Below are 14078 nucleotides of genomic sequence, written 5' to 3' on the forward strand. Positions count from 1 at the left end.
AGGAGCAGGTTGTTCAGTTTCCATGCAATTGAGCAGTTTTGATTGAGTTTCTTAGTCCTGAATTCTAGTTTGATTGCACTGTGGTTTGAGAGACAGTTTGTTATAATTTCTTTTCTTGTACATTTGCTGAGGAGTGCTTTACTTCCAATTATGTGGTCAATTTTGGAATAAGTGTGGTGTGGTGCTGAGAAGAATGTATATTCTGTTGATTTGGAGTGGAGAGGTCTGTAGATGTCTATTAGGTCTGCTTGCTGCAGAGATGAGTTCAGTTCCTGGATATCCTTGTTAACTTTCTGTCTCATTGGTCTGTCTAATGTTGACAGTGGGGTGTTGAAGTCTCCCATGATTATTGTATGGGAGTCTAAGTCTCTTTGTAAGTCTCTAAGGACCTGCTTTATGAATCTGGGTGCTCCTGTATTGGGTGCATATATATTTAGGATAGTTAGCTCTTCTTGGTGAATTGATCCCTTTACCATTATGTAATGGCCTTCTTTGTCTCTTTTGATCTTTGATGGTTTAAAGTCTGTTTTATCAGAGACTAGTATTGCAACCCCTGCTTTTCTTTGTTCTCCATTTGCTTGGTAGATCTTCCTCCATCCCTTTATTTTGAGCCTATGTATGTCTCTGCCTGTGAGATGGGTCTCCTGAATACAGCAGACTGATGGGTCTTGACTCTTTATCCAGTTTGCCAGTCTGTGTCTTTTAATTGGACCATTTAGTTCATTTACATTTAAGGTTAATATTGTTATGTGTGAACTTGATCCTGCCATTATGATATTAACTGGTTATTTTGCTCTTTAGTTAATGCAGTTTCTTCCTAGCCTCAATGGTCTTTACATTTTGGCATGTTTTTGCAATGGCTGGTACCGGTTGTTCCTTTCCATGTTTAGTGCTTCCTTCAGGGTCTCTTGTAAGGCAGGCCTGGTGGTGACAAAATCTCTAAGCATTTGCTTATCTGTAAAGGATTTTATTTCTCCTTCACTTATGAAACTTAGTTTGGCTGGATATGAAATTCTGGGTTTAAAATTCTTTTCTTTAAGAATGTTGAATATTGGCCCCCACTCTCTTCTGGCTTGTAGAGTTTCTGCCGAGAGATCTGCTGTTAGTCTGATGGGCTTCCCTTTGTGGGTAACCCGACCTTTCTCTCTGGCTGCCCTTAAGATTTTTTCCTTCATTTCAACTTTGGTAAATCTGGCAATTATGTGTCTTAGAGTTGCTCTTCTCAAGGAGTATCTTTGTGGCGTTCTCTGTATTTCCTGAATTTGAATGTTGGCCTGCCCTACTAGGTTGGGGAAGTTCTCCTGGATGATATCCTGAAGAGTGTTTTCCAACTTGGTTCCATTTTCCCTCTCACTTTCAGGCACCCCAATCAGACGTAGATTTGGTCTTTTTACATAATCCCAGACTTCTTGCAGGCTTTGTTCATCTCTTTTTCTTCTTTTTTCTTTAGATTTCTCTTCTCGCTTCATTTCATTCATTTGATCCTCAATTGCTGATACTCTTTCTTCCAGGTGATCGAGTCGGTTACTGAAGCTTGTGCATTTGTCACGTATTTCTCGTGTCATGGTTTTCATCTCTGTCAGTTCGTTTATGGCCTTCTATGCATGAATTATTCTAGTTATCAATTCTTCCACTCTTTTTTCAAGACTTTTAGTTTCTTTGCGCTGGGTACGTAATTCCTCCTTTAGCTCTGAGAAGTTTGATGGACTGAAGCCTTCTTCTCTCATCTCGTCAAAGTCATTCTCCGTCCAGCTTTGATCCATTGCTGGCGATGAGCTGCATTCCTTTAGAGGGGGAGATGTGCTCTTATTTTTTGAATTTCCAGCTTTTCTGCCCTGCTTTTTCCCCATCTTTGTGGCTTTATCTGCCTCTGGTCTTTTATGATGGTGATGTACTCATGGGGTTTTGGTGTGGGTGTCCTTGTTTGTTAGTTTTCCTTGTACCAGTCAGGACCCTCAGCTGTAGGTCTGTTGGAGATTGCTTGAGGTCCACTCCAGACCCTGTTTGCCTGGGTATCAGCAGCAGAGGCTGCAGAAGATAGAATATTGCTGAACAGCGAGTGTACCTGTCTGATTCTTGCTTTGGAAGCTTCCTCTCAGGGGTGTACTCCACCGTGTGAGGTGGGGGGTGTCGGTCTGCCCCTAGTGGGGGATGTCTCCCAGTTAGGCTACTCAGGGGTCAGGGACCCACTTGAGCAGGCAGTCTGTCCGTTCTCAGATCTCAACCTCCATGTTGGGAGATCCACTGCTCTCTTCAAAGCTGTCAGACAGAGTCATTTGCGTCTGCAGAGGTTTCTGCTGCTGCTGCTGCTGCTGTTGTTGTTGTTGTTGTTGTTGTTGTTGTTTAGCTGTGCCCTGTCCCCAGAGGTCAAGGATATATTTTAAAATAGGAGTACACTTTAAAAAAAACAAAAAACAAAAAAAAACACGCCCATCTCTAATTGATATCTAGAATGCAAAGTTCAATTCTACATGACTAGGAGAAAAAAGGAGAAGATCCAGAGTCCCATTAGACAACTATAGAAGGGGCATGAGGGACCAGGGCCAGCTGAGAACTTGTATGTGAATCTCACCTTCTCTTCCTTTAAGAAAAGGAAGCTTATCATTGCTAAGTCAGTATGAAAAATGTAAGTTTTATTAAATCCTTCTAAGTAAACTTTGAGTTTCACCAACTGGTGAAAGCATACCGCTGAAACCAAACAAACTAAAATGCAAATGTCTGTAGGTGCTAACTGCACGAAGTGTGTCTGTATCCCAGAAGCATCAGCAGCATGTGTAAACTTGTCACAATTGTATCATCTTGGACCCTGCCCAGGATTTACTGAATCAGAACTGCATTTTAACAAAAATCCCTTTGGTGATTCACAGGTACATTAAATTTTGAGAACCACTGGCATTAAATAAAACTATGTCTCTATGGTAATTTTGGATAATTCTTTGAAGAACCTACAGAGATTTATAATCCCCACACATGTAGACTGTATTTTGCTTCACTATAGCGTTTTGCTTTTGGTGTTTTTCTTCTATTATGAAATAGAATGAGAATTTCCTATACCAATAGACAATATGATTCAACTAAAGTTGGCAAAATTTTAGCATTTCTAAAAGCAAATGGCAAAATAAAACAAAACATTTTAATTCATGCAAACAGAATCAAATAAAAGCAAGAATATAAACATTAATGAAAGTAGAGGATAGTGCTTCCAGGTAGACATAGAAATTTGTGATCTCAAATACTGTGTATATTTTAATAAATGTTATTTCTTCCCTTTGATGGTCCTATTTTATTATTAAGGGCACAGAATTTTTAACAAATGCACAACTTAATTCATCTTAAGTGTTCAAAATTCCATAGGGATTTGTGGGCAATTGCTGAAAGAGGCTTAAGTTGATAAAATGTTAATGTCTTAAAGCATCTTTCCCTGTTGAAGCCATGTACTCAGACAGGAGGATGAAAAGGAAAATAAAAGGGAAATTTTTTCAAGAGATTCTTTTCCCTGGGAGAAGAGGGTGAGGGGAGAAGCGAATGGCCAGAAGTGTTGGAGGCCACCGGCCAACAATTTCCCATCCCTTTCATCACACCTCAAAAAGCGGCAAAGATTATGAAGTCGGTAGAGTAGATATTTCTATGGAGGGTTTTTACAACTTGCTTCCACCGTCACATTGCCAGCTGAATTCCTCTTGCTAACGTGACACCTTTTTTTTTAATTAGAGCAATTTGTTTCATAGGATGAGCGGTACCTTTCTCAAGATCCCATTCCTGCTGTTTCTGAGCCTCTTTGCCTTGAGGGCCCTTCTGTACCAGTGAGCCTCCAGTAAGTCTTGCTTCGCAAAGAAGCAGAGTGCTGCATTTCAATACTACAGACTACTTCAAAATCATGTTTTCATTTCCCAGAAAGAGTTTTTTAAAATGCACTACACTTCAGTGGCTGTATCCTGCCAGAGCCCAGCACCAAGGAGCCAAGGAGGACCTAAACAAGCTCTAGAAGGAATTCACTTTCCTCCTTTTGTTGAAAGATAAAGGCAGGTCAAGCCGTGGGCCAGAGTGCTCTCTTGGAGAACACACAGAGTGATCCACATCAGGCAGGTTGTGTCTGGTTCTTTCAGAGGTCCCTGCCTTGCCCCAGCAGCAACTGCAGAAATGGCTAACCCCACCCCACTTTCCACAGCCAATGGGAGCAGAGCCAGGGGACAGTTGCTGTGAGAGCCCCCTATGCACAACTTCTGAAAGAAACCCCCAAATTTCACCCTATCTCCCTCACCCCTTTCACCTCTGCCCCAAGGGGATGCCTTAAAATCTGACTTAGGAATAGGCTCTGTGGGAATTAAGCCTTACACCTTTAAATAACGAGAGAATGGTGAAATAGAACACTTTCATTCTGAAGAGTCTATTGTGCCTTCATGTCTGTTTTCTTCAATTGCCAGTACAGATGTCTCCATTTAACATTTAGTGGCAGGCAGCCCCAAAAGAGGAAAGCAAGGAGTAAGACAGGTCTACATTTTAAATGGAAGAAGCGGCTACTTCAGATGCCCCTGGCTGTTATGCCTGCTTGGTAACAGTTTATTTTAGATTCGTGCTTCTTTGTTTACAGAGAGAGAAATTTACAAAGCATACAGTATTAAAAATTAAACAATTTTTACAAAAGGATTTTCACAGATTTCTTTAAATAGAAAGTTTCTTTAGTAAATATAAACCTTTACAAAATTGTTTAGTATAAAGTAGCAGAGTATAATCTCCCAGCACTGGCAACATCTAAATAAAATCAAATCGAATACAAAATTATAAAGAAGTATGTTTTACTTCCAGGTATCTGATGAGCAAAAAGCTATTAAGCACCTACTATATGCCAGTGTTACTTAGATGCCAGAGAAACCAAGTCTAGTAAGATATGCTCCTGCCTTCAAAGCATTCACAAGGTCATGCGGATTCCCAGCATCACAGGCCACTAGACATGGTTCAAAGGCTGGTACTTCTGAGTGTTGCCAGGTCACCTGTACTGTGTCTACGGTTAGTTTTGAGGGAGAACCCCAGCAGCCCGACACACCTGCTCTCTCCCTGGGATCCTTTTCTTCAGGCCTCTCCATCAACGCTACAAGTAATGAGTTGGGACACTAGGATAAAGCCCACATGTCCTTTAGGAAAGGAAGTTAACCATTGCACTGCCAGTTCTCTTCACCTCTGGTGCCAGTTGTCTGCCATCTGTTTACTTCATTAGGAAGTTAAAAAGGAGAAAAGGGAAAATAAAAACACCCACATTTATTAATTAGCTTCTACTATAACAAACCTGAGGGTGGTGTTAGAACTAAGTACTTCACAGTAAGTTAGAACATTAAATTATTGGCGTAGTGCTTCTTTCTGCCATGTATTCACGATAGCGCACCCTGTAGTTGAGAAACTGCTTTGAAGGCCACGGGGCACTGAAAGAACTGTTCTTAAAATGAGGAATTGAACTATATTCAAAATGTGGTATTAGACACCCAAATTCACTAAATGTACCAATTCACTAAAAAAAAACTAACAATTTTAAGCCTTAACATTAATATGTAACATTTGTTGAACATTTACTGTATGTCAAACTAAGCACTTTACCTACCTTTTAATTCTCACAAGAACTTTCACATATCTCAGTCAGTCAGTATAAGAACCTCTGAGGTAGGTACTATTATGATCTCCATTTTACAAATGAGAAAACCGAGGCACAGAGAAATTAACTAACTTGCCCCAAGGTACACAGGTAGAGATTAGTGGAAGATGTTTGGGCCCAACCACTAAGGTATACTACCACATCATAAGAGAATATTTCTATGGAACCGCAGCGAGTCTGAGATTTGAAATCATCCACAGAAAAATACTGTGAATGCCGCTCTTTACAAAATATCTGAGCAAAGAAAAACAGAAAATCATTCCTGACATTTGTCGAACATTTACCATATTCTATGGTAAGCACTTCACATGCTCCATCTCACTTCTCAAAACCCTACTAAAGGCCAGGCACGGTGGCTCAGGCCTGTAATTCCAGCACTTTGGGAGGCTGAGGCAGGTGAATCAACTGAGATCATGAGTTCAAGACCAGCCTGGCCAACATGGTGGAACCCCGTCTCTGCTAAAAATACAAAAATTAGCTGGGGGGGGTGGTGTGTGCCTGTAATCCCAGCTACTCAGGAGGCTGAGGCAGGAGAATAGCTTGAACCCAGAAGGTGGAGGTTACAGCGAGCCAAGATCGTGCCACTGCATTCCAGCCTGGGCGACAGAGTGAGACTATGTGGAAGGAAGGAAGGGAGGGAGGGGAGGGGAGGGGAGGGGAGGGAGTAAGGAAGGAAACCCTATTATGTACTATTATTATTCCAGTACCCATTTTACCAGTAAAGAAACTCAGGTATGGAGAAAGAAGATCTTGGTGGCTCAAGATCACAGGATAGATTTGAACTCAACTCTAACCGAGCCCAGAGCCAGAGGTTTTCCCACTGTGCTAAATAACACACCAGAATAAATATTTTAAACCAAAGCATTCGTGGGTGTAGATGGTGTTGAGTTTTGGGATATCTCAAACACTCCAAGGTTTCCTATGCAAACTATTTATGTTTTCTTATTTTAAAACTGCTGATACTTAGAAGCAATATAATCTCTTCCTTTCTCTTTCACTTAACATTCAAATAACCAGATTATTGCCTTTGGAGAGGCCTCCTATATCTAATAAATATTTAAATACATGTCTTTAAAACAAGAAAGTTGCCTAACCCAAAGTTCCATCTCTGACAAGGGTTCACTGCTGGTTTGCAGCGCTAACTCCTGTATGTCTGGTCAACACATGGATCTAGAAGCAACAGATTATATCAGAGGCAGAGGCTCTAGGAACAAAGCAGTCTAAGAAGAATGTCGTATTTTTGTTAGGCAATGTTTTTCCTTCAGATAAATATAACCAAGAACAACACAATCTTTACTTTTTAAATAATATTTAAAGATGATAAAATTCTCACGGAAACATCTAAGCATTGAGTGGATAGAACAGACTCTTATTTCCCCCTGAGTAGCTAGAACAGTCTCTCATGTGAGCACCTAAACACCTATTTAGATCATTTAAATGCCATACACGTCAAAACACTCCAACCTCACACTTCCTTTGAAGTCACGACAATCAGTTTTTTCTTAGTGTCATTTTTTAGCTTTGCTATGGCACTTCACTTTTGACAAGTGTTTTATAATTATTTCTACTCTTAGTTAACTCGTAGTTATTCATTTGCATGCAGTTAACTTTCCCAAGGAAATATAGATTTTTTGGCAAAAATGAACCTACCCATAACCAAGAGGTTCATACATCAGAATTGCAGATAATTGTGTATCCACAGGACAAATAAGGTCGATAGGCAGGTAGGTAGGTAGGTAGACAGACAGACAGACATAAGAAACTAATTCCAAGAACCAGTAACATTCTTGTATTCTTGTCTTGCTGGAATTATCAGTCACATCCCTATGTTGCCAATAAGAACATGAACAAATGAGAGACTGGTATTCACATGTGAATTAATATTGATGGAGGAGTAAGTGACTGTGGCAGACACTGCTAGTTATCAGCCAGTGCCCGTTCTCTTTTTTCCTTTAAGTAATAGAATCCCCCACAGCCCATCTAGATAGTATATTGCCCAGCCTCCCTTCCAGCCAGAAGTAGTAACATGAAGTTCAGGCCAATGGAGTGTGAACAGAAGTGTTGTGTGTAGCTGCTGAGTCACAAAGCTCTTTGCCATGGACCTCCTCTGCCCTCTTCCCTTTGGCTGAGAAATGTCAATAATTAACACAGCTACCCTGGATGTCTAAAATGGAAGCCACATGTTCATCATGGCAGAGCTGACTCACCAGCCCAGATCCTCAAACGACCTCACAGGACAGAGCCACTGCATTTCTGGGTCTCTGTTACAGCAATTTAGCCTGTATCACAACTAATGGAGTAAACAAATAAGGAGGGAAAAACATATATAAACACACACACAAACCCATACACTACGAGACTGGTTTGACTAGCTCTTGATAACAAGGGTAGGTAATGATTAAGACGAATTTTAACGGAAAGTAGCTGGAAACATGACAGAAATGATTCTAGATTAAAGTAAGAACAAACTTCTAACTAAATACAAATAGAAAGTCCTATAAAATATATTTTATACCATTACAAATGTAAAACAACTTCAAATAAATTAACAATTCTCTACTGAAGTTGAGACGCTCATAGAGCATAAAACAAATGCACCAGTGTCCAAGATTTCCTATCATGTTGATGGTAGGCCTGAGCCTGTAAGCTCCCAGAAGGCAGGAATAATATCTTGTTCATTTTTGTATCCTCTCCCTTCTTCCTATCTCGACTCTAATATGTTGGTAAGCACCAACATCTTAGAATCATTTAAGGATTAAAAACAAATGCATGCTCTTCAGAATTCATTGCTGTTACCTTCATCACAATAATCCTCAACTTCTGCCATTTTCTGGTTTTGAGAAACACAAGCATTTTTTTTTTTTAATATTTAGAGCTATTGTAGAATCTGTAAAAACTTAGAGCTACAGAACATTAATATTTTTAGATGTAGAATTAACAAACATTGAGTTTATGCCTGGCTCTGTGTTTGCTTCCACATAATACTTAAAGTTAACATCATCACCTCCATTTTTTAAAATGAAGAAACGAAGATACAGATTAAAGTGATCTGCCCAAAATTATATAGCTAGTACACAGCAAAACTTAGACTGGAATTCAGGCTTCCTGTGTTACAGTTTAGTTCTGTTTCTTTTTGTTTTGAGACAGAGTCCCGCTGTGGCCCAGGCTGGAGTGCACTGGTGCGATCTCGGCTCACTGCAAGCTCCGCCTCCCGGGTTCACGCCATTCTCCTGCCTCAGCCTCCTGAGTAGCTGAGACTACAGGCGCCCGCCACCATGCTCGGCTAATTTTTTGTATTTTTAGTAGAGATGGGGTTTCACCGTGTTAGCCAGGATGGTCTCGATCTCCTGACCTTGTGATTTACCTGCCTCGGTCTCCCTGGGATTACAGGTATGAGCCACCACGCCTGGCCAGTTCTGTTTCTGAGAGGTCTATTCCATTGCCTCATCCTTTTATGATACATTTCTATATATCAAATATTAGACCAAACAACAACAAAACACACACAAACAAAACACCTGCCAGCATAGTAATGGCTGCTATGTACTGACGAACAGGAAAATATAGAACAGGATCAGGAAGGACTACAGGTAAACATATCAGAGTAATTCCTCTGAATAAAAATAGGAAAACTTTCCAAGATGAAGATAAGCAACTGGATAGCACCATTAACATTTACATCTTATCCACTTTTGAAAACTATTACTTAATTCAACATAAATTCTTCACTATTGGTCTAACCAGAACCTGTTTGGATTCAAAGACACCAACAAATATGATAAGAATAGATATGGCAAGGTAAAGAAGTATCCAGCTATATATTTAGGACCACAAGTGGTTGAATTAATTGCACATCTTCCCATAAAACTTCACATTTTCTTAAGGAGAGATTCCATGTGCTCAGTTTAAGACCCCTTGATCTGAAAAGGTCCAGGGGGAAGAAAGTTAGCAAGTTTTGAATCTCCAGTTTGTTGTTTTGTTTGCTTATTATTTGTTATTGAAATTGGCTGTACTTAAAGCTGAAGAAAGTTAGGGAGAAATGAGACTGAGACAACCAATGCAATGAGTTATTTATGCAATTCTTGGCTCTGATAATGGAAACATAACAGTATCTAAGAATTTCAGAGGCTGGGCGCGGTGGCTCAAGCCTGTAATCCCAGCACTTTGGGAGGCCGAGACGGGTGGATCACGAGGTCAGGAGATCGAGACCATCCTGGCTAACACGGTGAAACCCCGTCTCTACTAAAAAATACAAAAAAAACTAGCCGGGCGAGGTGGCGGGTGCCTGTAGTCCCAGCTACTCGGGAGGCTGAGGCAGGAGAATGGCGTAAACCCGGGAGGCGGAGCTTGCAGTGAGCTGAGATCCGGCCACTGCACTCCAGCCTGGGCCTGGGCGACAGAGTGAGACTCCGTCTCAAAAAAAAAAAAAAAAAAAAAAAAAAGAATTTCAGGTGCTAAGTAATTAACAACTTGGTCTCACGTCTCTGAGATTAAACTTCTCACTGCCCAGATAGGAAAATTTGATGTGAGACCACAGGCAAGGCTTCCTAAAGGAAATTAGAGTTGGAGATGTTAAAATCCACGATTCCCAGTAGTGTCATGACATGGCTTATAGCAGTGACTTTCACCCTTTCCTAACAAAAAACATGACTCTAATCAAGAAGGAATCCCATACCCTTTACCCACTCATGTGCTAAGGGCAATTTTGCCTTTCACAGAAGAGAGCTTTAAGAGTTTTAAATAAACACAATAAAGTATTCCCAGTAGTGAGTTAAATGCGATATTACAGGCCTTCCTCCAACTGTATACTTAAATAAGGGTGGGGCTAGGAAAGAAATGTAGGGAAATAGCTGGATCACATGGAAAGACCTATGTGGGAGGCGCTTTGTTTGATGGACCCAGCAAGCACAAAGTCCCCTCCCATTCAGGGTATCTAGAGCACACCCTTGATTCTTAGTGCTTCTGATGAAGTTTCTGCTTCAATGGGACAACGGCTTTCTATCAAAGAGTGTCATAACATCTTATAAAAGACTGTCATAACACAGAACCCTTCTAATTGGTGTGGAGAGCTCTGCAAGAGCACAGTAGTTGTAAGCCATAGCATCACCTCTCTTTAGGGAGAGGGAACAAAATTTAATACACAGGGCGACAGAGAGATAATTAATTGCCTTCTTGGCAACCTACCACTCTACTGCCAATGGGATCACTGTGACAAGTTATGAAATTCAAGTCAAAATATTTAACTCAGCCACTTACTCAAGTGGTAGACCCAATTTTAGGCACCCCACAGTTAGGGTGCTCATAAAGAAAAGTCTTCTCTTCATTATTCTGCAGTAGCACATGTAACTGTTGGCATCTATGGGTGTTCTGTTGCCTCTATGAAGGATATATCTGTCTGTAAAGTACACTCATATATTTCTTTCAGTGTAAGGAAGGAATGAGGAATACAGAGAATTATAATAAGCTGAATAGTTCCAGGAAAAATGCAAGAACTAGATCAAAAATGAGAAAAGATTAGTACTGAAAGTCTTCAAAAATAACCTGATACAAAGTGGTCCAATCAAAAGGGTGTAAGAGGATGAATTAGCCAGTTTTCCCAAAAGAAATGCTGATTACACCAACTGGATCCACAGCTCCTGGAAGATGATAGGTCACCCTAATAAAGTCTAAGGATGTGAATTATACAACCAAGGCAGGAAATTCTGTGACCTAAGATTCAAGGGTCAGAGCAGAGGACAGGAGGCCCTGGGGAATGAGTTGGAAGTAGGAAAGGGGAGGAAGGAAGAAAGAAAGTTGTGTCTCTGTATTGATTAAGCCAGGGTCTTCACCTCCTCACTGGGTCAAGGCTGACAGAGCCAGGTTACAGGATTTCTTTTTTTTGAGAGGTAACCATCTCCCTAATGAGAATATACAGAAAGTATTTCCTGCTATGTTTTAAGATTCGCAAACAATAAAATACACTTATTTTGAGTACACAGTTTGATACGTTTAGATAAACGTATACATCCATGTAATCATCACCACAGTCAAGATATATAACATTCCCATCATTCCAAAAGTTTCCTCAAGCCCTCTACAGTACCACCCCCAACCCCTAGGCAACCACTCATCTACCTTCTATTACCGTCAATCATTGCCTCTTATTGATTTCCATATAAGTGAAGTTCTGCTTTATATACTCTTTTTGTGCCTATCTTTTGTTAAGAAAAATTTTTATATTAATTTGTACTGTTTATAGCAGTAGTTCACTCCTCTGTATCGCTTCATAGAGTTTCACTGCATGAATACACTATATTTATCCATTTACCTGCTGATGGACACTTCAATTGTTTTCAGATTTTGCTTCCAGATTTTTTGCCATTATGAATAGTTACTATGAACATTTGTACACACATCTTTGTGTGGACATGTTTTTATTTCACTCGCCTAGCAGTGGATCGCTGAATTGTATGGCCAAAAAAAAGTGAATATTTTAACTTCATAAGAAACTGCCAAGCCATTTCCAAAGTGGCTGAATCATTCTACATTCCCACCAGTGATGTGTGAGAGTTCCCTCACTTCACATCCTCGTCAGCACTCAATATTGTCTGTCTTTAATTTTAGCCATTATAGTGTAAGTATGGTAGTACCTCATCAATGGTTTAATTTGCATTTTCCTGATTAATAATGTTGAGCATCTTTTTATATGCTTATTGACCATGCATATATCTTCTTTTGCTGAAGTGTCTGTTAAAATCTCTTATTTTTTAAATTGAGTTGGTTCTTGCTATGTTGACTTCAATGTTTTTCTAAGAATGACAGCACTTCTCATCAATTTGATTTAGAGCTAGTAATTTGAGGCTCTCTAATGGCACTGCCAGGCTAAAAAATTGCTAGCCAAAGTTCAAGTGAAAGGGTCAAAAATGGATGGAATGCATAAATCAGATCATATCACTCTCCTGCTGAAAAATCTGCCAATGGCTTTCCACGGCAATTAAAATAAAATCCAAACTCTTTATCTTGGTCCCTAAAGCCCCATGTGATTTGACCTCTGCATCCCTCTCCTACTTCATCTCTTGCCATCTCCCCTCACTCACCATGCTCCTGACACCTGCCTTTCTTTTTGTCCCTTAAACACATGTATTTGCTCCTGACGTTATCCCCTCTGCCTGGAATTCTACTCATGGAGAGCTTGATGTGCTGCCTCCTTCTAATGATTCAGTCTCAACTTTAACAACAGGGCTTCGCCACCTAATCCTGATAAACAGCACCCCTCAGTTCCTCTGTATGTTAGCATTTGTCACTACCTGCTATTATTTTATATTTTTATATGTGTTTATTGTCTGTTTCTTCCCAATATAATTCAGGCTTTACAAATACAGAAACTTTGCCTGGGTCATTGATTCATCTCTGGAACCTGTAAGTGATGCCAAGAATATAATATCAGCTCACTCTGGCTATTTTTTTAGGATAGTTGGTTCTCTTCCTTCTCAGCTGTTTCTCCCAACAAAAGTTCCCAGCCTCTAGCATCAGAGTAGCCTTTGCTGGAGTCATAGAAGCCATCACTAGAGTATGCAACAAATGGATTCAATTTGAAGGCATCATCACCTCCCTCAGTCAATCACAGGTAAGAGCAATTTGACTTGTAAGATGAGATGAGTAAGAGAAAGGGGGGTAGCTTTCCACCACAGGAGGAAAAAAGGACATTTCAGGTATTATTTTATAGACAGTAAGTCTCTTTTTTTGGGTGGCCTCGAGTTTCTGGGGCATTATCTCTTCTCATTGTGGCAAAAGCTTTCAGTGTTCACAATGTTTTGATTGTTTCCTCTGAACCTCTTCAGTGGCAGAAAGCTTCAGCTTGCTTTCCAGGCCAGGTTCCCATCTGTCACTTCTAACCCTCATTTTTATTTCTTCTAATTCATGATCTGATCACTTTGATCCTTTGTAAAATACTTTAAACCCCATTTATTTTAATTCAAATTGGAAATGTAGAGCAAATATGGTGTTTTGGTTTTGGTTTTGGTTTCAGTTTTTTCTCCCGTCCCTCTGGGTTTCCCATCTTTTTCTTCTGGTCATTTAAAAATACGATAGATTAAATAGGTTGATTGATAGAGACAGAGAGAAAGACGTCCATATATTATTTGTGTTGTTGTTTGAGAGCATCTTTCAAGGCCCTCATGGCTGGTGACCACACAGAACCACTTTCCTATTTCCTAAGTGTTATTTTTCCAATGCCAAATCTGGAAAGCACACATTCTCTGCCCATGTCCCAACTAATGAACCAAGTTTCCTCTGCTTCCAATTATTATAATCTCTATAAAGCCACAGGCCTTCTCTTCATGTGTTTAGTAACTAATCAAAAATAAAAATTAAATTAAAACCATTCCCAAGTTTTGAGTCAACTTTATATATATAACACTTCCTAAATTACATGAAAGCCTTTTCCTTTAAGATC

General features: G+C 40.0%; 1 long non-coding RNA gene across 1 annotated transcript in view; it reads right to left on the minus strand.

Moving 5' to 3' along the window:
- Positions 1-4907: 4907 nt before the first annotated feature.
- LOC126959186 (uncharacterized) overlaps positions 4908-14078 on the minus strand; it is a 30545-nt gene continuing 21374 nt past the window's right edge. Inside the window, exon 3 of the long non-coding RNA XR_007727489.1 lies at positions 4908-5206. This is a non-coding gene — a long non-coding RNA (uncharacterized LOC126959186). The remainder of the gene's footprint in view (positions 5207-14078) is intronic.

This window comes from Macaca thibetana, chromosome 7 (genome assembly GCF_024542745.1).
Source record: "Macaca thibetana thibetana isolate TM-01 chromosome 7, ASM2454274v1, whole genome shotgun sequence".
Lineage (NCBI taxonomy): Eukaryota > Metazoa > Chordata > Mammalia > Primates > Cercopithecidae > Macaca > Macaca thibetana.